Genomic DNA, 27,033 nt, shown 5'->3' with positions numbered 1-27,033 from the left:
CACCCTGTCTCGTTGCTTCCTCTTGTTGCTTCCTCTTTTCTTGCCTTAGTCTTTGTTCCTCTTTCTTTTGTTCCTTGTCCATTTTATCCAGAGTGTGTTGCATCATTCTCAGTTCCTCCTGGTCTTGTCGTGCCTTCGACTGCACTTCTTCCCATATAATCTTCTGCTGCCTTTCTCTCTCGCGTGCTTGTGTCATGCTGTCTTCTGTCCACATCTGACCCTGGCTTTGTATGCTGTCTTTATCCATTTCCATGCTACATGTACTGGTCACACTTCCTACTCTTTCATCACTCCCATGCATCCTACTTAGTTCTGCCATTCCTTCCTTTAGTGCACGGGCTGTTACCAGTAGGGCCTCAATCTCGTTTTTCCGGTCCTGCGATATTGGGACCCACTCCAGTGTCTCGTCTACCTTCTGGCCTTTTATTATAATTAACTGTGGCACTGACATCCAAAACGGGTGCCATCATCTTCAGGCCATCGTATGGTGGGGGTGCACTAGGTTTGGGCAGTTCGGGATAGAGTCTCATTGATTTCTGGGTTTGGGGTGTCTCTTCACTACACATTTTGTGCAGTTTTTCCAGCATAGCCAGACTGATCCTTTCTTTCAATTTAGCCTTTTCCATCTTCTCTTTGGTCTTGCCCTTACTCGGTTCCCCTCTTCTTTCCATTCAGTGAGCGCCTTGAGTGTTTTGCGTTTTAATGCATCTAGTATTCTTCCGGGCTCCCCCTCGACGGGGAGACCCGTGGGTGAAATGATACACCCCTCCTCAATCCATTGTTTGCATAGTTTTTCGCCTTGTTTTTTCCAGTCCTTTCCAGTCCTTTCCCTCTTTTCCACCGTTCACTTCTAAGGTAGACTTCACAGTCTTTAGCACTTTTTCCACCTCTGATGACATTCTATGTTGTAAACTTAAATGTGTATGTGTTTGTAAATTATTTTAATTGATCCACCTATCGTTGTAAATTATTTTAATCGATCCACCTAACGTTATGAATTATTTTAACCGATCCACTTGACGTTATGAATTATTTTAAACAATCTACCTATCTTGTAAATTATTTTAACCTATCAAAATAAATCTACCTTTTTAATACACTCAATTCTGCAATGTGGATCCCCTAGGAATATACTGTCTCCATCTGAAATATTCAACGTACTTTCACGCGCTAGACAAATTGTCCCATATGAACTGTGTCCCTGACACTTCCTTTTAAAACATTCAATCTTGGTATTAGTACGCCGACTAAATACCCAATGCACCACAATTACACGGCAAACTTATTTTTCTTATTAGACACAACTTTCGCCGTTATATCCACGTTCACCTCACACCTCACATACCAATAGATTCGTCGACCTATCCTCACACAAACTGGTAGATTTATTCTACCCAGTGCATTGCATTCATTATCATATGGTAATTTAACCTCATTAGTCCCCAACTATTCTCATTTTCACTCCACACTCAATATTCTCATCCACTCAGTACACTTTGTTTACACATTGCATTTTTGAATGGTTTTGATCAAATAAAATTGCATTTACCACTCTCGGTAGGAAATTGTTTATATACTAGATAGAGCGTTAAATTTGGTAACTTACATCAGACTTGTATCTCACAAATAAATTTGGATAATGCCAATATGCAGAACTTTAGTATTTTATACAATAGGTATCTGCTTACCTTTTTTTAGTAGACCGGTCTTTCTTTGTGAGAAATGTCGTCCGACGTCAGTAAATTTCAATTGGCTGGTACTCTGTCCAGCGATATCCTTTGCCAGATCACGTCGGGGTCACCATGAAAGAGATTTGCGTCAGTTAAAATCTGGCATCAGGACAAAATGTGATTCAGAGTCACCGAATATATTTTAAGTATTTTAATTAAACTCAAACGATAAATGGTAAATGCAATTTTCGTATATACGGGTTCACTGTATCTCCGCGCAGGGTAGATCAGAGAACTGTGGAATGTACTCAAATAGTACTTTTTATACTATGACAATTTTATTCCTAACTTTTCCAGTTGGCCTATCACAGTAAAGGCTTAGCATGGTTAATACTCTTGCTCCGCCTTTGGGGGCACCCGAAGGTGCCAAGCCCCTTGGCGCTTTTCTTTGTCCACATCTGGTTGCTGGGTAGAGTAGCTCCGTCTTGTGTCTCCCCTTAATTCTTCACTCAAACAATTCCTAATATGGTACTGAACAGTCTCTCAACCACCCTGGTTGGCCCAGAGTGTTGCACCCCTCCCCTCTCCAAACTGTCCACAGCTTTAATGGCCTGTGGTGGTCAGTCCTTACACACCTACACACACACACCCCTCTGTATTGCTTGTGTGTAACAAAACAATATTCATCTTCAAACAATATGCTAACAGGCTATAGTGCATAAACATAAATCCTAACAATACCTAGCAGCACTAACGTTAAGTTTATCAAAACCAATCGATCATGGGGCACAGGGGCAGCTATTGTGAGAACTGGGTCGGCCTAAGTATGTGTCGTAGCGTAAGTAATTAATATTATACTATTTATTGATTATGTGAATGAAAATGCCATCGAGCTGCAAAGCACATTGAATTGAATGACGCCACACACACAGGGCGCATTCGATTATGTTGAGCCGCGAGGCACGGGTCTATGCCCCGTACATGAAATGGAACAAGCAGTGAGGGGGTAGTGACCTTTTCAATTCGAACAAAAATCTGCGCCACTTGGTCATGTTGTCAACAAGTCAGCATGGTGCATTGTCCAGAAACAAACATCTATTTTCTATAAAATATATGTTTGAATTTTCAAACTAGTTTTCATTTATTAAAAGCAATCACTTTTACATGTGAAAACATAGACACTTTAAAAAAAAAAAAATCACCTTTATTTACCCAGGTAGGCCAGTTGAGAACAAGTTCTCATATACAACTGCGACCTGGCCAAGATAAAGCAAAGCAGTTCGACAAAAACAACAACACAGTTACACATAAAACAAACGTACAGTCAATAACACAACAGAAAAGAAAATCAGAAAAATCTATGTACAGTGTGTGCAAATGCAGAAGAGTAGGGAGGTAGACAATAAATAGGCTCTAGAGGTGAAAAGAATAACAATTTATCATTAATACTGGAGTGATAGATGAGCAGATGATGATGTGTAAGTAGAGATACTGGGGTGCAAAAGAGCAAGAGGGTAAGTAATAATATTGGGATGAGGTAGTCAAGTGTGATATTTACAGATTGGCTGTGTACAGGTACAGTGATCGGTAAGCTGCTCTGACAGCTGATGCTTAAAGTTAGAGCGGGAGATAGAAGACTCCAGCTTCAGAGATTTTTGCAATTCGTTCCAGTCATTGGCAGCAGAGAACTGGATGGAAAGGCGGCCAAAGTAAGTGTTTGGGGATGACTTGGCTTTGGGTGGCTTTGGGGATGACCAGTGCAATATACCTGCTGGAGCGCGTGCTACGGGTGGGTGTTACTATGATGACCTGTGAGCTCAGATAAGGCGGGGCTTTACCAAGCAAAGACTTATAGATGACCTGGAACCAGTGGGTTTCGGCGCTGGCTGGCCAGGTCCCTCTAGCACCAACTAATCTGGTACGGGTATACCAATATATTGGAGTGATCCAATATAGTGAAACATAACGAAGGTTACGTATGTAACCAAGGTTATGTGAGCTATATGGATCACTCCAATCCTCTACGGTGCTAGAGGCGCTTCAAAAATGATGTAGAGAACGTGTGTCGCGGCCATGGAGTCTATATATAGGGGCGGATCCCAGCCATGACACAGGTGTACACCGGAGTAAATCTGTAAATCATTACCTCGGATGTATCCCTCCACCGCGGAGTGATACCAATATATTGGAGTGATCCATATAGCTCACATAACCGTGGTTGCATACATAACCTTTGTTTCTAATGTTTGGTATACTCAGTGTATACAGTCATACTCCACATCTGTATTCCTGTGATAACAAGGAAGTCCCCTTGACCAAGCCTACAAATTGGGGAAAAGAGCCTACATCGTTGTTTATTTTTAATTTTTTTATACAACAATAACAAAACATGCCGAAAAGCTGCTGTGTTGTTCAATGTAACCAGATCAAAAATGTAGGCATGCGGTCCGCAAAGCTTCGAATAGGGAAATAGAGCATGTGAGGAGAGCCCAGTGGCGTCAGGCTATTCGAGAGGGGAGAGGGGGAGGGGGGGGGGGGGTTGTGGGAACCCGGTATCCAAGTAGGGAAAACATTTAATCACAGGTAAGACATTTAAAGCACCCATTTTCATTTGAATGAAACCTTCCATCATACTCTTGTAGAGGTGGACAGAAAGTGACTTTTTGGACCTGAATGACAAAACATTCAAGAGATAAAGGTGCTCAAAGTTGACCCAATTTGCATACCCCACTATACCATGAGACATGTCTTCATCACTGGAAAAGACTAACGGTTGATATTGATATTATTTGACAAACAGCATTGTCAAACTATTTTATATTTTCAGGAGAGAAAAAAAAGTAAAATGTGTTACTTTTTTAATCTATAGTGTCAATTATCTAAAAACAGAAAAACAAAATTTAAAAAATCATGTTCGCATGTGTTGGAGCTTAGACCCTATTTTACATCAGCAAAGTTTTTTGTTGTTGTTCCCACTATCGTTTGAGATTTGAGACAAAACATTCTCTTGAATACAGGGTGGGTGTTATGTCCCATGCTGAATAGCCATAATTTCTGAACAGGTTACCTATACATTTAACAACACAGCAGCTTTTCGGCATGTTCTGTTATTTCTATATAACAAAAACAGGACAACGAAGTTTGCTCTTTTACAATGGGGCTCAATGGGAAAGAATGTTTGTTTTCTGCAATTTGTGGGTGTGTTAGAGGGGAATTCCTTCTTATTTTTTATTTTTTTATTTAATTTCACCTTTATTTAACCAGGTAGGCAAGTTGAGAACAAGTTCTCATTTACAATTACGACCTGGCCAAGATAAAGCAAAGCAGTTCGACACATACAACGACACAGAGTTACACATGGAGTAAAACAAACATACAGTCAATAATACAGTAGAAAAATAAGTCTATATACAATGTGAGCAAATGAGGGGAGGTAAGGGCAAAAAAAGGCCATGGTGGCGAAGTAAATACAATATAGCAAGTAAAACACTGGAATGGTACATTTGCAGTGGAAGAATGTGCAAAATAGAAATAGAAATAATGGGGTGCAAAGGAGCAAAATTAATAAATACAGTAGGGGAAGGGGTAGTTGTTTTGGCTAAATTATAGATGGGCTATGTACAGGTGCAGTAATCTGTGAGCTGCTTTGACAGCTGGTGCTTAATGCTTGTGAGGGAGATAAGTGTTTCCAGTTTCAGAGATTTTTGTAGTTCGTTCCAGTCATTGGCAGCAGAGAACTGGAAGGCATGATGACATTAATATTGAGAGTATATTCTCCACCTATTCACCACATGGAATCATTCCACATCAGGGATCTTCAACCTTTTCTTGCCCAGGGATCCTCTTTCAGGCAAACTGGCGATCCACGGATCCCCATCATACATTAGCAAAAATGCAGATTTTCTTTTTAACCTCTTTTCTTATCAGCAGCTGAATGATAATGGCAAGGATAACTAATCAACATTTTAAAAATTATAATTTCGGTAGATAGCTTTTCTTTATTTTGACCTTCCCACATAATTAGAAGAGGAAGTGTAAACTCAAACATAGCTTATTAGGTAAGACAGAAAGAAGATATTCTCCTCTCTTCTACTGTAGGTATGCAATTCAACATGTCTATTGTAGAGGTCAACCGATTTAGATTTTTTTCAACTTCGATACCGATTATTGGAGGACCAAAAAAGCCGATACCGATTAATCGGCCGATTTTTAAAAAACATTTATTTGTAATAATGCCAATTACAACAATACTGAATTAACACTTATTTTAACTAAATATAATACATCAATAAAATCAATTTAGCCTCAAATAAATAATGAAACATGTTCAATTTGGTTTAAATAATGCAAAAACAAAGTGTTGGAGAAGAAAGTAACAGTGCCATGTAAAAAAGCTAACGTTTAAAGTTCCTTGTTCAGAACATGAGAACATATTAAAGCTGGTGGTTCCTTTTAACATGAGTCTTCAATATTCCCAGGTAAGAAGTTTTAGGTTGTAGTTATTATAGGAATTATAGGACTATTTCTCTCTATACCATTTGTATTTCATATACCTTTGACTATTGGATGCTCTTATAGGCACTTTAGTATTGCCAGTGTAACAGTATAGCTTCCGTCCCTCTCCTCGCCCCTACCTGGGCTCGAACCAGGAACACATCGACAACAGCCACCCTCGAAGCATCGTTACCCATCGCTCCACAAAAGCCGCGGCCCTTGCAGAGCAAGGGGAACAACTACTCCAAGTCTGAGAGCGAGTGACGTCACCGATTGAAACGCTATTAGCACGCACCCCGCTAACTAGCTAGCCATTTCACATCGGTTACACCAGCCTAATCTCGGGAGTTGATAGGCTTGAAGTCATAAACAGCTCAATGCTTGAAGCATTGCGAAGAGCTGCTGGCAAACGCACAAAAGTGCTGTTTGAGTGAATGCTTACGAGCCTGCTGCTGCCTACCATCGCTCAGTCAGACTGCTCTATCAAATATCAAATCATAGACTTAATTATAACATAATAACACACAAAAATACGAGCCTTTGGTCATTAATATGGTTGAATCCGAAAACTATCATTTCGAAAACAAAACGTTTATTCTTTCAGTGAAATACGGAACCATTCCGTATTTTATCTAACGGGTGGCATCCCTAAGTCTAAATATTGCTGTTACATTGTACAACCTTCAATGTTATGTCATAATTATGTACAATTCTGGCAAATTAATTACAGTCTTTGTTAGGAATAAATGGACTTCACACAGTTCGCAACGAGCCAGGTGGCCAAACTGCTGCATATACACTGACTGCTTGCACGGAACGCAAGAGAAGTGACACAATTTCCCTAATTATAAGAAATTCATGTTAGCAGGCAATATTAACTAAATATGCAGGTTTAAAAATATATACCTGTGTATTGATTTTAAAGAAAGGCATTGATGTTTATGGTTAGGTTTGGTGCAACGACAGTGCTAAATCATCACCTGTTTGGCAAAGTAGGCTGTGATTAGATGAGAAATTAACAGGCACCGCATCGATTATATGCAACGCAGGACACGCTAGATAAACTAGTAATATCATCAACCATGTGTAGTTAACTAGTAATTATGTGAAGATTGATTGTTTTTTATAAGTTTAATGCTAACTAGCAACTTACCTTGGCTTCTTGCTGCCCTCACGTAACAGGTAGTCAGCCTGCCACGCAGGCTCCTCGTGGAGTGCAATGTAAGGCAGGTGGTTAGAGCATTGGACTAGTAACCGGAAGGTTGCAAAAAACGAATCCCCGAGCTGACAATGTAAAAATCTGTCATTCTGCCCCTGAACAAGGCAGTTAACCCACCGTTCCTAGGCCGTCATTGAATATAAGAATGTTCTTAACTGACTTGTCTAGTTAAATAAAGGTGTAAAAAAAGAATTGGGCCAAATCGGTGTCCAAAAATACCGATTTCCGATTGTTATGAAAACTTTAAATCGGCCCTAATTAATCGGCCATTCCGATTAATCGGTCGACCTCTAGTCTATTGTGTTGTTGCTAGTGTAGCACATGGGGATGTGTGAAACTTACTCCTCAGCCTGAAGTGTCGCGTGGCACCACTGGTAAGACTCTTCAAGAGAGTGGTCACGTGTTCTAGCAAGGCAGAGGTCCGAGTTCACTCCAGGTATTGGCTGAATCGTGAGGTAGTGGTACTCACTAAGCAAGCAGTGTGATGTCCTTTACACTACCAATATTCATAAAAAAATAAAATATATATATATTTTTTCCTTTTTTATATTTTCGAGGACCCCCTGCTGTACCTGCATACATTGGCAAAAGGATTGTCTACAACGGAATGTACAGTACCAGTCAAAAGTTGTCTACATTTACATACATTTAACATTTACATTTAAGTCATTTAGCAGACGCTCTTATCCAGAGCGACTTACAAATTGGCGCATTCACCTTATGACATCCAGTGGAACAGCCACTTTACAATAGTGCATCTAAATCACGTACCCCAGGGAGCCGCGGACCCCTGGTTGAATACCCTGTTCCATATAAAAAAGATACATGCGTAGGCTACAATGATGTATAGTAGCTAAGTATGTTCTGTTGTAGACTATTGTTTTTTTCAATTCATGCATGCTGTGGTTGAATCACATCTTATTTGTAGCCTATGACACGATGTATACCATTTTGTTTGACGTGGTTATCTACTGTTATAAGCCCAGGAACGACAACTTAAAAGTGTAATTTCTGATGTGAATTAGTAGTATTTTTTCCCCGAAGATGTATGCGTGTCATTTGACTATATTCTTATGTAGTATGTAACATGACTTCTCTGGGTATGCCACATTTATTCACCTAGGTACTGACAGAAACATGGAGGAAGTCATGAGCAGGCTGCAGACATTGAGTGCAGATCAACTACGGCAGGAGATTATCGGGGCAGGGCTGAAGTGTGGCCCCCTTACCCCCACTACAAGAGCCATCTTTGAGAGGAAGCTGGCCAGAGCCCTCCTGGAGAAGCAAGGAGGGGATGGAGGGGTGACTGATAGAGGTAGCTCCTCCAATACAGTGTCTAATGGACCCACAACGAACAGAGTAGAAACTGACCACAATCTGGAACTCAAATCATCAGCAGAGGAGGGTAAAGAGACAGAGGAATTGGATGAACCAGAATATCCCCTTGTTTACTATGGTGTATGTCCTCATTGGGAGGAGTCAGTGGTAGCTGATGGTAAGACCTCTTTTTGTACTATGAATAGTGCATGATAGAGATTGGCCATAGTGGAGTTTGGAGTGTGACTGTTTGAGGTTGTGGACAGGTGTCTTTTATACTGATAACAAGTTCAAACAGATGCCATTAATACAGGTAACGAGTGGAGGACAGAGGAGCCTCTTAAAGAAGAAGTTACAGGTCTGTGAGAGCCAGAAATCTTGCTTGTTTGTAGGTGACCAAATACTTATTTTCCACCATAATTTGCAAATAAATTCATAAAAAATCCTACAATGTGATTTTCTGGATTTTTTTTTCTCATTTTGTCTGTCATAGTTGAAGTGTACCTATGATGAAAATGACAGGCGTCTCTAATCTTTTTAAGTGGGAGAACTTGCACAATTGGTGGCTGACTAAATACTTTTTGTCCCACTGTAGGTATGCCTGCTTCATAGCATAGCTGTATCTAATACAGAACCACTATATAGATAGAGCTAGATGGATCATTCACCTCTTTTGTGTCATGTAAAATTAACAAGAAAAGTGTTTTTCGAATGAGTTACTCACTCCACACTGATCAACATGCATACAACAACACTTTTTTCCTCCCAGGCAGCGCTCTCGCAGGGGGAACTTCACCTGTGAACCTGGAGAGGGCCAATGATTTCCGTAGCCCCCGCACCCAAGACCTGACAGCCAAGCTGAGGAACGCTGTGGAGAAGGGGGACAAGGAAGCCTTCAGCAGGCTGGTCTGGGCCAACCCACGCTACCTCATTGGATCTGGAGACAACCCCACCATCGTCCATGTATGGTTCATATGACTCAAGCATCTAACATCTCCATGAGAGCAGAAAGGTACTTCACATCATCTTACGTGGTCAAATAACTCACCCTCTTCATGTTTGTAGGAAGGGTGCCATTACAATGTTCTGCATGTGGCGGCCAAAGAGAACCAGTCAGGGATGGTCCAGCTCCTCCTGGACACCCTGGAGAGTCCAGACTTCATGAGACTCATGTATCCTGATGACCAGGAGGCCATGTTACACCAACGCTACCGCTACCTCGTTGACCTGTACCTCAACACACCTGACAAAGCAGTGAGAACTTGTATGAACCGTAGTCGGCACAATACACACATACATTGTAGTCTGTTCATTTGAGTTAAAGTGTGTAAATGTATTAATACGATGTGCTGAATGTGTGTGATGTTCCTGCAGAGCCATGAAACTCCTCTTGACTTTGCCTGTAAGTTTGTCTGTCCAGACGTGGTCAACGTGCTGTGTTGTCATCCTGCTACTGACAAACAGCGGCAGAACAAGTACAACCACAAGCCCTCTAGTGTAAGCTATGAAATACAGAATCACTTATTTTGCACTTAAACACTTAGGCATTCCATTTTTGCTCAGTAAGGTGTATTGTCCCATGAATTGCATGCCAGAAACTGCACACTTTAGAAGACTAAATAGTTGTATTACTGCTTTTACAGGTGATATGTGAGAGGAAAAACAAAACCCCTGTCATAAAAAAGAAAATCAAGGAATATTTGGAGGGTAAGTTTAGATGGTTGCCAATGCTGGCTATAATACCTTTTTGTGAGTGCAAATTCCAACTTGTGAACACATTGCTAACTTTTAACCTTGCTGACACAGAACGGTGCTATATTCCCTTGCTGAGGGATGCCAACAACAGCTTCCAGCCTGTGATTGGCTTGCCATGGTCTCTAAGCCCATTGGAGGTGGATTTTAATTCGCTGGGATCTGCAGTGGTCAGGAGTCCCATAGAGCCAGTCATGACTGTGAAAGCTTTTGTGGGACCACTCAGTCCTTCTAAGGTAACACCATCATTTGAAATCGTATTCATTCTCAATAACTTGGAGTATTGGTATTACAATTGACCCCTAATGGTGAAGGTATATAGGGCTGTCAGAATTTAGATATGATTTCATTGTTTTAGCACTATCCACAGAGTTTTTAATCTATGGTGCGCAACAATGCTCCAATAAATCAGCACAATCTACTTTTTGGTTTGCTGGCGTCTTTCAGCTGAAATTGGGATCATGTATACAATGCCAATTTCGATACAAAAAAAGAGTAAGGAAGAGTAATGTACAATACGGCGAACTTAGCTAACAAGGCTTTTGTGGTAAGTGCATGGAGGCCGCCATCTTTATGCACCTCCACTATTCTATGTCTCGAAACGTTACAAGCCAGTAACTGTTTGTCTTCCAGGCAGATGAGTTCCACAGACTATGGAGAATTCCACCCAGGGATCGAGCAGAGTATTTCCACCGTATTCTCAAATCTGACCCTGAACGGGGAGCAGAGCGTGTGGGGAGGTGAGTGAACAGAATAATAATAACGACAGTGGGCAAATTACCATGATTAGGATGAAAGAAAACAGCATTTGGGTCCCAAAGGGAACAGACATAGTACAGTTGGTATATTATCTGAGTGATCCCTATTGTCAGGGAGATTACACATGACATGGGGCATCCTTGGGCAGAGTACTGGGACTTCCTGGATAGCTTCCTTGACCTGTCTACAGAGGAGGGACTGAGGAGGTTGGAGGAGTGTCTGGATAGGAAGGATATGGGAAGACAGATGGGACTGGTGCTGGATTTAAAACATCAACCCCCTCCAAAGGTAAGCACTTCCATAGGAAACCTTAGAAACATGGATTGTATGTGATAACATCATATTATTAAAGGCATAAAATTATAGTGGGAAATCCCCCCCAAAATAATCTACAATTCATCATGTGGTTGATGTCATTCCAGAGGAGCAGAACCAGAGCCATGTCCCAATCAACAACATCATGAATGACAGAAGGTCTCCATCAAAGGAGAAAAGTTCCCAGTCTCCTGTGTGTAAACTGCTGCCAGATTTTGAGAAATCTAGCCTAAAGGATGGCTCTGTCCAAGTGGAGGACCAGGAGGAGGTACAGTGTTGAGGGCCGTCTGGCTCCCTCTGTACCCAGGAAAGAGAGCCTGGACCTGGGGGATGACAGTTTCTGGAGGACCTGGGAGGGGAGCCAGGGGAAGAGGCAGGTAGAGGAGCTCTCCAACCCCAGCTCAGAGGAGTATCTGACAGCAGACGAGGGCTCAGACTCTGAGTGCCCAGGTAGTCCCAGAGATGGGCGAGACGGGAGAAGAGAAAGTAGAGGCTCAGGATCCTCTAGCGGATCTTACAAATCCACGAAGGGAGACGCCTTGAAAGAAACAATTCTGACAACCGACACCCCTATAAAACGAAGACAGAAACTGTTCATGGACGGGTAAGTCTATATTTACTGTAACAGTAAATTATATCAGTCAACCTGTCAAAATGATCTACTGCATTTGTTTTGGTAACTCAAGTACGTGTTCACCAATGTCCTTTGAATCTTTCTTGCAAGGAATCTCCCACCAAGTTGGACAGTGAGGTCCTGTCTGCAATGAATAACATAACACCCCTGCATTACTAAGTGGAGGAACACCATTATGGCCTATCCCTCTTCACATTGGCTAAGGTGAGTTAGATACCCATTCCGTTTCTTTATGCTGTGTCAACAGTCTTCGATGCTCCAGGTGGTTCATTTTGCTGATGTTGTGTATTTCCAGCTGGCCAAGGCCGACAAGGAGGAAAAGCTTGACTGGGACACCAAACTGTTCTCCCAGCAAGCTCAGCTTTTGCAGCCCCCCACACTCCTGCTCAGAGCTGTTACACCCACACCATCCTCTGCAGGACCCTCTTCCGCTCCCCAAACTGACACAGGGAAACCACAAGAAAACAGGATGTCACGTCCCAGGATCTGAAGGTGGTGTTGCACATACAAAAGGGAAAGTTGGCCAACATCCTGCACCACCACAGCAGGTCCATAGTCTAACAACTGACTTTATAACCCAGGCAGTCCTTATTTTACCCTTGTGCTGGTTTCCATTTGTACAACTCTTTCGACTGTTCTCTGCAATGCACTGCTCCACTTAACACTATTACCTTAACAGGTAGCTATTCAACAGCACTAATGCTGCCTGCCTACATGCATGTCCTCAATGCAAGCATTCTCTTCTGGCGGATAGCATAGCTACAGATTACGCATGGAGTGTACACTTTTCCCAGTGCCTATGTAATGTGTGTATATACAAGATGCTTTATACAGGAAATGTTCAAATAATGCTTTTGTATTGTTTTTCACTATTACCTTATTACAGAGCTACATTTGGAGAGTTTTAATTTATACAAAAGAAGAATGCTTATGGCTGTGTTTAGATAACCGGTTATTCATCAAATGTAATAAGCATGATCAAATAAATCAATTTACTATGAAAAGATACTGTAAAGTACATTATTCCAAATGTTTTTCCATACAAAACTCTAGTCAAAAGAATGATACTTAACGTGGGCAAAACTATCTTATAGAGGAGAAATGTTTGCTTCAAATGATGTGGCAGCAGAAGGTCAGTTTACATGGGGTCAGCCAATAGTGCTGGAGTGTCAGGTACGGGTGAGTTTTTCAGGAGGCATAAAGCCCAAGTCGCCCATCCTCAGTCCCACCCTGCCACTCGGTCTGATGGTGATCCAGGTGATGCTGCCGTTATTCAGGCCCAGCCGGTATTCAGGCCCAGACGTTATTCAGGCCCAGTTATTCAGGCCCAGGGGGAAACTGCAGAGCCCTGGATCAACCAAGAGAAACCGTTCCATATTGTAAGAACATTTGCCCTCACAATCAATGCCTAAAGAAATGTCCCTATTAAAAACATTACCATAGGAAACCAGGACCTTGGACTAGATTATTAGAGACTGCTGAGCATCAACTAGTAGAGTATACAGAGCATACCTATGTGAGAATGCTGTTCATCGACTACAGCTCAGCATTTAACACCATAGTACCCTCCAAACTCGTCATCAAGCTCGAGACCCTGGGTCTCGACCCCGCCCTGTGCAACTGGGTCCTGGACTTCCTGACGGGCCGCCCCCAGGTGGTGAGGGTAGGTAACAACATCTCCACCCCGCTGATCCTCAACACTGGGGCCCCACAAGGGTGCGTTCGGAGCCCTCTCCTGTACTCCCTGTTCACCCACGACTGCGTGGCCATGCACGCCTCCAACTCAATCATCAAGTTTGCGGACGACACTACAGTGGTAGGCTTGATTACCAACAACGACGAGACGGCCTACAGGGAGGAGGTGAGGGCCCTCGGAGTGTGGTGTCAGGAAAATAACCTCACACTCAACGTCAACAAAACAAAGGAGATGATTGTGGACTTCAGGAAACAGCAGAGGGAGCACCCCCCTATCCACATCGACGGGTCAGTAGTGGAGAAGGTGGAAAGTTTTAAGTTCCTCGGTGTACACATCACGGACAAACTGAATTGGTCCACCCACACAGACAGCGTTGTGAAGAAGGCGCAGCAGCGCCTCTTCAACCTCAGGAGGCTGAAGAAATTCGGCTTGTCACCAAAAGCACTCACAAACTTCTACAGATGCACAATCGAGAGCATCCTGTCGGGCTGTATCACCGCCTGGTACGGCAACTGCTCCGCACACAACCGTAAGGCTCTCCAGAGGGTAGTGAGGTCAGCAGAACGCATCACCCGGGGCAAACTACCTGCCCTCCAGGACACCTACACCACCCGATGTCACAGGAAGGCCATAAAGATCATCAAGGACAACAACCACCCAAGCCACTGCCTGTTCACCCCGCTATCATCCAGAAGGCGAGGTCAGTACAGGTGCATCCAAGCAGGGACCGAGAGACTGAAAAACAGCTTCTATCTCAAGGCCATCAGACTGTTAAACAGCCACCACTAACATTTAGCGGCCGCTGCCAACATACTGACTCAACTCCAGCCACTTTAAAAATGGGAATTGATGGAAATTATGTAAAAATGTACCACCAGCCACTTTAAACAATGCCACCTAATATAATGTTTACATACCCTACATTACACATCTCTTATGTATATGTATATACTGTACTCTATATCATCTACTGCATCTTGCCATCTTATGTAATACATGGACCACTAGCCACTTTAAACTATGCTACTTTATGTTTACATACCCTACAGTACTCATCTCATAGGTATATACCGTACTCTATACCATGTACTGCACCATTGCCTATGCCGTTCTGTACCATCACTCATTCATACATCTCTATGTACATATTCTTTATCCCTTTACACTTGCGTGTATAAGGTAGTAGTTGCGGAATTGTTAGGTTAGATTACTTGTTGTTATTACTGCATTGTCGGAACTAGAAGCACAAGCATTTCGCTACACTCGCATTAACATCTGCTAACCATGTGTATGTGACTAATAAAATTTGATTTGATTTGATATCTTCTTTGTTTTTCCACACCTTTACGTAATCAATGAATTTCTTGAATGTTCACCTCACTGAGGACAATCACTCACTATGCATTAGCTGAGCTATGCTCTGCTTGTGAAAAGAAATGCAACTGCATTCCTAGGTTGTTGTTGATTGACGCGAGGCACTGACCTGCACACAAAGTAGCGAATAACATTTGTGTGGCAGACAATGATCTTACATCTGTCCTCTGTCTGCACGGTGGATGTAGTGACGGAAGGCTACCTCAATCCGAGCTCCATCTTCATGATACTGGGAAAGTTATGACAGATATCCAATTTTGCACAGCTCTTAACACAGATTGCTTTGAATCTCAAGAGCTAAATAGATTGTATCTCACAATAAAAAGGTGAAGTGGGTAATTACATCTATCTCCGGGATTAAGCACAGCAATCACTCAACACAGGTTTCCAGGTGACAGTTGGCACAGGCTCAATAGGGGCATTCTCTCTAAGCAGGTCACAGCTCACTTTATCCAACTTTAATGCAGCGAGAGAAACAGACAAGTTCAATGGTTAGGACACTTCAGACTGGAGGCTTAGAATTACTTTTGAGTTTGAGGTTAGAATGAGTGGTGTCCTGTTGTCTCTGACCAGGGAGATAGTTGTTGATGTTGCTGGTCTCTGTGGCACAGGTCATGGTGGAGTGGACCATGACATCATACTTCAACGCCAAGGCAGCCAATCGCTGACCAGTGTACTCGAATAATGTGTTGAAGAATAATGTTTGAATGAAATCAGAGTTTAATGTTGATATTCAGTACAAAAAGTTTGTGTTGTTAGCATCAGCTAGCCAGCCAACCCACCTGCCTTGTTGCTGCTGGTATGCTAAAGTAGCATAAGTGCTATTTAGGTAGAAAATAACACAACCGCACTGATTTCTCATCACTGTTTGTTTAACGTGTGATATCTGACCAGTGATATCTTGTCTGCATTTCGTTTAGTTAGCTAGTCCCTACCATTACGAAGTATCAACTCGACCTGAGATGATTGAAGTTGGTTCATGATGATGTCTCCATCACTAACCTAAAAAGGGAGTAGCTAACTTGCGTCGTCATCGAGCATCAAACGGAAGAAACCATGGCCACGGTTCTGTTGGCTGGGCTCAATCACAGAGAGATAGACATCAATCACATCACTAGATTTCTTGTAATATTTTTGCAATCTTGACAAATCAAATCAATTTGCCGAATAAAACCGTTGTAGACCTTACAGTGAAATACTTACAAACCCTTCACCAACAAAGCAGTTTTAAGAAAATCCCCCCCCCCCCAAAAAAACCCAGTAAGAGATAAGAATAAAAATAATTAAAGAGCAGCAGTAAATAACAATAGCGAGGACATATACAGGGGGTACCGGTACAGAGTCAGAGTCAGGGGATACCGGTACAGGGTAGAGACAGGGTAGAGTCAGAGTCGGGGTACCGGTACAGAGTCAATGTGCGGAAGCACCGGTGTCGAGGTAATTGAGGTAATATGTGCATGTAGGTAGAGTTATTCAAGTGACTATGCATAGATAATAACAGGGAGTAGCAGCAGCATAGAAGGGGGGCAATGCAAATAGTCTGGGTAGCCATTTGATTAGCTGTTCATGAGTCTTATGGCTTGGGGGTAGAAGATTGGGGTTAGAAGCCTCTTGGACCTAGACTTGGCACTCCGGTACCGCTTGCCGTCCGGTAGCAGAGAGAACAGTCTATGACTAGGGTGGCTGGAGTCTTTGACAATTTTAGGGCCTTCCTCTGACACTTCCTGGTATAGAGGTCCTGGATGGCAGGAAGCTTGGCCCCAGTGAGGTACTGGGCCGTACACACTACCCTCTGTAGTGCTTTGCGGTCGGAGGCCGAGCAGTTGCCATACCAGACAGTGATGCAACCCGTCAGGATGCTCTCGATGGTGCAGCAGTAAAACCTTTTGAGGATTTGAGGACCCATGCCAAATCTTTTCAGTCTCCTGAGGGGGAATAAGTTTTGTCGTACCCTCTTCACGACTGTCTTGGTGTGCTTAGACCATGTTAGTTTGTTGGTAATGTGGACACCAAGGAACTTGCAGCTCTCAACCTGCTCCACTATGGCCCCATCGATGAGAATGGGGGCGCGCTCGGTCCTTCTTTTCCTGTAGTCCACAATCATCTCCTTTGTCTTCATCACGTTGAGGGAGAGGTTGTTGTCCTTGCACCACACGGTCAGGTCTCTGACCTTCTCCCTATAGTCTCGTCATTGTCGGTGAAATGGCCTACCACTGTTGTGTCATCGGCAAACTTAATGATGGTGTTGGAGTCGTGCCTGGCTATGCAGTCATTAGTGAACAGGGAGTACAGGAGGGGACTGAGCACTCACCCCTGAGGGGCCCCTGTGTTGAGGATCAACATGGCGGATGTGTTGTTACCTACCCTTACCACCTGGGTGCGACCCGTCAGGAAGTCCAGGATCCAATTGCAGAGGGAGACGTTTAGTCCCAGGGTACTTAGCTTATTGATGAGCTTTGAGGGCACTATGGTGTTGAACGCTGAGTTGTAGTCATTGAATAGCATTCTCACGTAGGTGTTCCTTTTGTCCAGGTGGGAAAGGGCAGTGTGGAGTGCAATATAGATTGCATCATCTGTGGATCTGTTGGTGCAGTATGCAAATTAGAGTGGTTCTAGGGTTTTTGGGATAATGGTGTTGATGTGAGCCATGGCCAGCCTTTTAATGCATTTCATGGCTACAGACGTGAGTGCTACGGGTCGGTAGTCATTTAGGCAGGTTACCTTAGTGTTCTTGGGCACAGGGACTATGGTGGTCTGCTTGAAACATGTTGATCTCACTGATACTTGTCATCCAGCAGGAAAACAGACTCCTTCTCCTTGACAAATCAACAGTTTGACACATTCACAAACTGCACAGATACTACTAGCCTGTTTTCACTAGTCTATTTCATGTTCAGAAGGACTTTGTTTTCCTGCTGGATGACAAGCGTATCAGTGAGATCAACATGGTGTCAGGATGCACCAAGAAGAAGACCCCCAAGCTTTTAGTGACCCTTTCAGTTCAACACCATTTGATTCCATACTAACACAGCAGTAATTCTCATTCCCATGATTCATTTCTGTTTGTAGGTGTCTGGCTTGCAGGATTGCTGGTCTCTGGAGAGATGTATCTATGGAGCAGGGACAAAGACTCCTTGAAGCCCATGGCAGCAATCCCAGAGTTGGAGCTAAGTGTCAGGTGAGTCTCCTGGGAAATAATTCTCAGGGTCAAAGGGTCAATACTTCCTCTCAAGCATTTATACTCCTATATACGTTTATTTTCATAATACAATCAAAGATCTGTGTTCTCACATTGCACATCTGGAACATATTTGATTGTCTGTTTTTCCTGCAGTCCTGTGGGCTACAGTGTACGCAGGGTCACCAAGACACCCCATGTCCTGAATCACCCCACCCTGTCGCCCAGTGAAGTCCAGGGGGGTACTGGTCCCAGCCTTCTCCCATGAGGGCCTGCTGTTAGCCAAAGTCCTGAACTGCCTCCCTTATACCTCCCCATGGTAAGAACATCTCAACACACACACACACACATACTTACCTTATTATACTTGTGATTACTTTTTGGGGAGCAGCAATTGATTCCCATTCAAAATCCCTACCCCTAAACCTATCCCTTACCCTAACATTAACCCCTAATTCCAACCCTAACCCGTGAGCCTAAAATAGCCTTTTTACACGTGAGGACCAGTAAAATGTCCTCACTTCACTGAATTTTAGTTGGTTTGCTATTCTTCTGATGACTTTTGGTACTCACAAGTATATTAAAAGGTGTACACACACAATACAGGCCAGTGTGTTTATTTCTGTCTGCGTGTCCACTCCCTCCAGCCCCAGGTGTTGGGTGCCTGGTGCCCCTGTGCCAGGAGGGTGTCACCGGGCAGCAGCTGTCAGAAGTGTGGACGGTGGTCTATGCCCAGGACATGCTGCTGCAGGGGGGCTGATGCCTGAGGCCACTTGGCTGGCTTATCGACTGGGTGACTGGAAACTGCAGCCTCCCTGGGCCTGGCCTACACCACCTACTCCACAGATCACTGCGACTTCATCGGGTCAGTGTACGTTTGTTCGTACGTGTAAGAGCTGCTAGCTCATCAGTTCACCACTGAGACATGTATATGGATTGTGGATTGTGATGAATAGGTTAATGAGATTTTGTGAGTTTCTGATGACTGTTTGTTGCCACTAAAGTCTCAGGTGGAGGGAACTGTATCTCCCAGCAGCCCTTTGAGCATCTTTCATGGTCAGCTGCAGTCTCTACTGGGCAGGAAGGCCGGGTCAGAGGAGACCCATGGAGATGAGGATAACTACGAAAGCTTCACAGGTGTGTTGTGCCTGACGGTGGGTCTCACCTCCTCCATTCTACACTTTTCTTTTTGTCATCAGATCCTGAATGTGTCAGTCATGGCTGGGGTAGATATGTTATCTCAGCCCCTGGGTGCTCTGCTGAACTCAGCCAAAGACCTGTCCTCCTGCCTTCCTGCTCTCTTGCCTATGGGCCTGTACCTGCCTGCCCCTTCTCTCTGCTGCCCCCAGCCTGCACACAACACACAGGTACTAAAGAGTATACCCACACCCAACTGTGGGGGGACTGAATCAATTGTCCACAACCATTCCAAACCTGAAATATAGAAATATCTAAAAACTGGAATTAAACCTGTAGGTGTCAATGCATACACTGGAAGGTCTTGTACTGTTGAAGTCGGAAGTTTCCATGCACTTAGGTTGGAGTCATTAAAACTCGATTTTTCAACCTCTCCACAAATTTCTTGTTAACAAACTACAGTTTTGGCAAGTCGGTTAGGACACAAGTCATTTTCCAACAATTGTTTACAGACAGATTATTTCACTGTATCACAATTCCAATGGGTCAGAAGTTTACATACACTAAATTGACTGTGCCTTTAAACAGCTTGGAAAATTCCAGAAAATGATGCCATGGCTTTAGAAGCTTTTGATAGGCTAATTGGCATAAATCGAGTCAATTGTAGGTGTACCTGTGGATGTATTGTATTGTAGGCCTACCTTCAAACTCACTGCCTCTTTGCTTGACATCATGGGAAAATCAAAAGAAATCAGCCAAGACCTCAGAAACAAAATTGTAGACCTCCACAAGTCTGGTTCATCCTTGGGAGCAATTTCCAAATGCCTGAAGGTACCACGTTCATCTGTACAAACAATAGTATGCAAGTATAAACACCATGGGACCACCCAGCCGCCATACCGCTCAGGAAGGAGACACGTTCTGTCTCCTAGAGATTAACATACTTTGGTGCGAAAAGTGCAAATCAATCCCAGAACAACAGCAAAGGATCTTGTGAAGATGCTGGAGGAAACGGGTGCAAAAGTATCTATATCCACAGTAAAACGAGTCCTATATCGACATAACCTGAAAGGTCACTCAGCAAGGAAGGAGCCACTTCACCAAAACCGCCATAAAAATGCCAGAATACGGTTTGCAACTGCACATGGGAAAAAGATCGTACTTTTTGGAGAAATGTCCTCTGGTCTGATGAAACAAAAATAGAACAGTTTGGGCTTAATGACCATCGTTATGTTTGGAGGAAAAAGGGGGAGGCTTGCAAGCCGAAGAATACCATCCCAACCGTGAAGCAAGGGGGTGGCAGCATCATGTTGTGGGGGTGCCTTGCTGCAGGAGGGACTGGTGCACTTCACAAAATAGATGGCATCATGAGGAAGGAATATTATGTGATATATGGAAGCAACATCAGTCAGAAAGTGAAAGTTTGGTCGCAAATGGGTCTTCCAAATGGACAATGACCCCAAGCATACTTTCAAAGTTCTGGCAAATTGGCTTAAGGACAACAAAGTCAAGGTATTGGAGTGGCCATTACAAAGCCCTGACCTCAATCCCATAGAAAATGTGTGGGCAGAACTGAAAAAGTGTGTGTGAGCAAGGAGGCCTACAAACCTGACTCAGTTACACCAGCTCTGTCAGGAGGAATGGGACAAAATTCACCCAACTTATTGTGGGAAGGTTGTGGAAGGCAACCCGAAACGTTTGACCCAAGTTAAACAATTGAAAGGCAAAGCTACCAAATACAAATTGATTGTATGTAAACTTCTGACCCACTGGGAATGTGATGAAAGAAATAAAAGCTGAAATAAGTCATTCTCTCTACTTTTATTCTGACATTTCACATTCTTAAAATAAAGTGGTGATCCTAACTGACCTAAGACAGGGAATTTTTACTTGGAGTTGTGAAAAACTGAGTTTAAATGTATTTGGCTAAGGTGTATGTAAACTTCCGACTTCAACTGTATGTACAGTATGTGTTACCACCTCAGAGCTATAGAGAAAACAATTATATCTCTATACTTAGGACCCGTCAGGGGTGTTAGGACAGCTGCTGAAGGGGACATACGTCACAGGCTGTCAGGGGTCCTCCAGAAAGTGATGCTGCTCCTGAGATCTGCCAACTGGTACATCAGCCCCCTGTGACGTTCTCGACATCTCCTGCACAAGGTATTTAGTCTCTTCTCCTACACAAGGTACTGTACCCTGCTATCTTGCTCCAGCCCTCTGTCCCTACACCCTCCCCCCTCCTATCTGTTTTAGAATACATAGTTACCTTCATAAAGTGGGGGAAACCCCTCAATTTTCTTGAGTGAAATTAGACTATTTGGAGTATTATGTTGAATCTTGTGGTGACGAACTTGGTTGTCGGTCTTTAGATCAGTCAGAAGGACTCCCAGCAGCAACAGTGTGTGGCCAAGGCCTTTCTAGAGGCTTTGATTAACTTTGTGACCCGCAGTGGATTCTTCAGACTGGACCCAATGGGGACGGAACTCTGGACTCAGTCACTATACAAACTATTAGTAAGAGACTTTCTATGTTTGTCACACCATTGAACTACATTCATCTATTGAAGCATAGCCTAATTCGAGAGCCTTTTTCCTCCAGTCTGCTGCAGGGAGCTGTGTGGCCTGTGCTGGATGTTGCATGTCAGGGACCAGTTCTCAATGTCTTGCAGGAAGTATCAGGCTGCAAGGAACCGTGGGAGAGATCCCCAGGTACAACACAATGTTTTTTTTGACTGTGTATATTGTTTGTTGTATCTTGTTCAGCCTGGAGTGTGTGTTTGTGTTATCCTCTGTCATTTATAGTCAGTTAACAACCTGCTTATGCATATTTCGCCCTGTAGGTCTCAGCAGATGTCGGTGAGGTGAAAGCAGCCTATGAGGAGGCTCTCCACTGGGCCTGTCGTTAAATGTGGAAGACACATTTCAGTTGAATGCTTTCAGTTGTACATATGACTAGGTATCCCCCTTTCCCTTTTCCTCCTCAGCTTGGTCTCTGAACTACCCCTGGTAAACCTGACCAGCAGTCACCTCGTTCACATGTATTCACAGACATTCCTATTCAGTTATTTGTGTTTTTCCAGGTCCTACACAGGAGAGGTACAGATTAGTGACATGTCTCTTTTCCCAGGCTGTTGTCTTCCTCCAGGTGGCAGAGACTGATGCAGATCTTCACTGAGGAGGAGGAGTCAGTCAGGGTCCCCCTGAGATGGAAGTACAACTCACTACCGCAGATACTAAGGCACTGCACTGTCCCAGGTAGCTACTGTCTACTACTATCTCTGCTTTCCACCTTCCTGCCCAGCCTTAAGTAAAGGCTAATATTAATGTTTCTTACTGATTTTCATTCTCTCAATGACATTGTCTTCCTTTCTCTCTTCTAGCCTCAGGACATAATGGCGGGGAGATGATTCAGGAGCGGCTCAGACAGAGGAAGAAGGACCTGAGGCACCTGGCCCACCTGGAGCTCTACCTGTGGGAGAGGGAGGAGGAGAGGGGGGTAGGAGGGCAGGGGGCTGTAGTCCTGCTAGAGAGGTGGGGACCAGTCTGAGTAACTGCACCCTGACGGACTGTGGGCGCCCCCTGCTGTACAGCGATGGAGACACAGCCGAGAACACGGCTGAGAACTGAGGCTTTCTCTCCTAACCTGCACAGCAGGCCTCATAACAGGTGGAGAGGCTTAGACATTAGCTTTACCTTGATCTAAATATTTCTCAGCTAATCCTCAGAATTTACAGTGTCAACCCTTTTTGTTTTCAGCAGAAGCAAGAGTGTGATGTTGCAAGACAGAGCAGACAAGCCTGGAAAAAAACAAGTAATGGTGGGTAAGAGCATCCAAGAGGAGGTCCAGAGCCGCTCGGGTCCAGCCCAGGACCCTGATGTGGGGGAGGACAGCGCCTCCCTGACGCTCCTGTGGAAGTGACCTGGGAGTTTGAGCTGGAGGATAAGGTGTACCTGCGTTTCCTGGAGCTCTTCCTCAGCTAAGTGGCGGAGAAGGATGGCCCTGACCCAGACTGGCTGTGACCCTCCCCTGCTGAAGGGCTTCTGTAGCCACTCCCTCACCTTCGATGTTCTCACCACCCTTTGCCGCCGCCAGAGAGACGGATGCCACGCCCCCATGTTCAGAGCTGGACACTGCTACAAGCCAGTCTGTCTTCATTACCATCCCTGAACCACCCCCTTGGTTTCTCCACAGCGAGCCCACCAACTCCCAGACCCAGCATGTCTGCCAGTGCCCTGCCCCTCCCTGGGCTCTGGATGCAGTCCAGTCCAGCCCAGCTCCAGAACCCACACCTCCTCAGCTTGGAGCCTTTCCCCAGTCAGAACTCTGTTCCCTGGGAGCAGCCATCAGAGTGCTGGACGTTTGGGCCCCAGGCCTCCATGGAGGCTGTGGAGCTGGAGTCCAAGCTGGAGTCCCAGTTCCCCGGGCTTGGCAGGCTGCTGGATGGTGCTCTTCCCCAACATCTCTGTCCACATCAAGAGTCTCCACCGAACACTGAGCCCACAAGACCAGGTGGTCTCTGACAATCAGGCCATTCCTGTATGGTTCTAGTCACTAAGTGTGCCTGTCACGTTTCTTCCCCAGGCATTAACACTTGCAGATTTGCAGTGCTCAGAGAGAGAAGAGGACATCAGCTCACAGTGAGTTCTGGGTGTTGGAAACCCAAACAAAATGTCACTGATGTATTATTTATGAACATACTCATGTTCTCATTTAGTTTTTGACACCAGAGCCAAAAGCAATCATGGCTGGTTGGCTGAGGTGAGTTGGTAGGCTAGTGTTGCTATGGTGATAGAAGCTACGGTATAGTATGACAGACACGGTGGATTCTAACCAAGGCAGCTAGTTACTAGAGGGGTTGTTTTCTGTCCTTGCTCTTTGTAATAGTATGTTTACACAATGTTTTTGTTTACATTAATGTTTCTGTGTGTTTTAGAGAGGAGGAGGTAGAGAATATGCTGTCTCGTGGCTCCCTGGGAAGACCATCAGATATAACTGTAGAAGGGACAAGAGATATGTAAGCGAGCGTAAACAGAAACAAGCTGTATATTGCTTTGTATTCCTTTTGATCCATATTATAACACTGCAGGAATACTTTGGTTCACTTACCTTAAAACTGGCATTTGAAACATTCTCTTGGTCTGTTTTCTCCTCTTCAGGCCTCCCTGTGAGGGTCCAGGATCTGACTCCCCTCCCCAGACAAGCTTCCAACCCCTCCCCATGACATGGCCTCAGGCTGAGGCTCAGACAGCAGACTCTGCCCTAATGGAGGACTGCCCCAGAGGAGCACCAATACTACCTGCCCAGACAGACCGTCAGACAGCTGCTGCAGGACGAGCTATTTATACTGGTGCAGATAAGTATGAACATCAGACGAGGCAGAGGAAAAGGAAAAAGTGAATGTATGTAGCTAAGCACTATTTAATGTTTGATTTGTGTTTCTCTCTTCAGTTGCAGCTGATCAACTTCATGTGTGTGATGCAGGTGGTTGGATCTTTGTTTGTCAACCTCCCACAGAACAACAAACTCCTGCTCCCTAGAGCTCAGGACTGAGGCTGCTTCAGCTGCACCATCCCCTGGTGTCCCTCCGGCGGCATGGAAACACGACCCCTGTATGAGGCCTGGGGACCCCCGTCTGAGAAATCCAGCACTACTGTGCCCCCCACCTGAACCCCAGAGGAGGAGGAGGGCAGAGAGAGAGTCCACCGCTCCACCATCACACCCCAATCTGACACAGTATGTCCACCAGGAGCACACAGCTCCAGAGGCCAGGGTGGAGAGGTCCAGAGATCGCCCCCCCCCCCCCCCCCCACCCCTACAGACCTCCCACTGTCCACGGCCTCCCTCTCCTCCGCTTCCACCCTGACCCCCACCCCCCACCACCTTCCCTCGCATACCCCTCCCACACTCCTCCAGAACCCTGACTGTCACCCCAGCAGCCATGGACCACAACCCCAGATTACAGCTACTACAGAGAGACCCAGACCCTCCTAGGATGATGTTGCCCCATGCCGGCCCTCGTGCCTCATCTCATCCCTCTGGAGGAGCTAATGGACACATGGAGACGAGTGGACACATGGACACCGAACCCTGCCCTTGCAACACCCTCCACCAGCACCTCTTCTGCCTCATGCTGGAGTTGGAGAGAAGAGAGGTTGAGGAGAGTGGAAGAGAAAGCAGAGGTCATATTTAGACCAGAGGACTCTGTCAGACCCCGGCAAGAGAGCAATGAGGATGAGCCTGAACAGGACACTCAGTACTTGGTGCTTTCAAGACAACTCGGAACCTCTGAGTTAAAATGTGCGTACGTTTTTTTGCGTAGAGATTCCTATTGGTTGATTCTGATGATGCATTCAAAGTCTGTAATTCAGAGCTCATCTTTCTACAATGAGTCAAGTGAAATTTCTGAGTTCTGCGTTGTCTCTAGCATCAGCATCATGCCACATCTTTGTACTGTATTGATTGAGTTTGTCATGTCTGTTTTTGGAGATCCTGTGTGTATGTGTGTGAGTATATATATGACATTTTAGTTTTATGTTTAAAATACCTGTATATTTATTTTTGTATGAACATTAAAGGGTTTTTCTTTATTTTTACTATTTTCTACATTGTAGAATAATAGTGAAGACACAAACTATGAAACAACACATGGAATCATGTAGTAACCAAAAAAGTGTTAAATACATCTAAATATATTTGAGATTCTTCAAATAGCCACTCTTTGCCTTGACAGCTTTGCACACTCTTGGCATTCTCCAGTCCAGTCCACACTCTTGGCATTCCAATAGTCTTGAAGGAGTTCCCACATATTCTGAGCACTTATTGGCTGCTTTTCCTTCACTCTGCGGTCCAACTCATCCCAAACTATCTCAATTTGTTTGAGGTCAGGGGATTGTGGAGGCCAGGTCATCTGATGCAGCACTCCATCACTCTCCATCTTGGTCAAATAGCCCTTACACAGCGTGGAGGTGTGTTGGGTCATTGTCCTGTTGAAAAACAAATAATAGTCCCACTAAGCCCAAACCAGATGGGATGGTGTATCGCTGCAGAATGCTGTGGTAGCCATGCTGGTTAACCTGTCTAGGATCAGCGTGGCGCTAGCGGCACCCCCCCCCCCCCCCCCCCACTGAAAAACCAGTGCCGCGAAATTCAAAAAAAATATTTTTTTAAAATATTTAACTTTCACACATTAAAGTCCAATACAGCTAATGAAAGACACAGATCTTATGAATCCAGTCAACATTTCCGATTTTTAAAATGTTTTACAGGGAAGACACAATATGTAAAGATGTACATCTATTACCTAAAAACACATTAGCATAATCCACCATCTTTTATTTGTCCACCAACACCAGTAGCCATCACCAATTCGGCTAAACTAAGATATTTATAGCCCCTAACCAACAAAAAAACTCATTAGATGACAGTCTGATAACATATTTATGGTATGGGATAGGTTTTGTTAGAAAAAAGTGCATATTTCAGGTA

General features: G+C 44.3%; 3 pseudogenes; 2 read left to right on the top strand and 1 right to left on the bottom strand.

Annotated features, from left to right (window-relative positions):
* Positions 1 to 6,417: 6,417 nt before the first annotated feature.
* Positions 6,418 to 13,126, top strand: LOC129814278 (ankyrin repeat and LEM domain-containing protein 2-like; annotated as a pseudogene).
* Positions 13,127 to 13,329: 203 nt separating this feature from the next.
* Positions 13,330 to 18,287, bottom strand: LOC129833720 (serine/threonine-protein phosphatase PGAM5, mitochondrial-like; annotated as a pseudogene).
* A 47-nt stretch (positions 18,288 to 18,334) lies between these two features.
* On the top strand, positions 18,335 to 25,334 carry LOC129833712 (ciliogenesis and planar polarity effector 1-like; annotated as a pseudogene).
* The last annotated feature ends 1,699 nt before the right edge of the window (positions 25,335 to 27,033 follow it).

Source organism: Salvelinus fontinalis, chromosome 2, assembly GCF_029448725.1.
Source record: "Salvelinus fontinalis isolate EN_2023a chromosome 2, ASM2944872v1, whole genome shotgun sequence".
Classification (NCBI taxonomy): domain Eukaryota; kingdom Metazoa; phylum Chordata; class Actinopteri; order Salmoniformes; family Salmonidae; genus Salvelinus; species Salvelinus fontinalis.
This window is presented reverse-complemented; position numbering and strand designations above follow the sequence as displayed.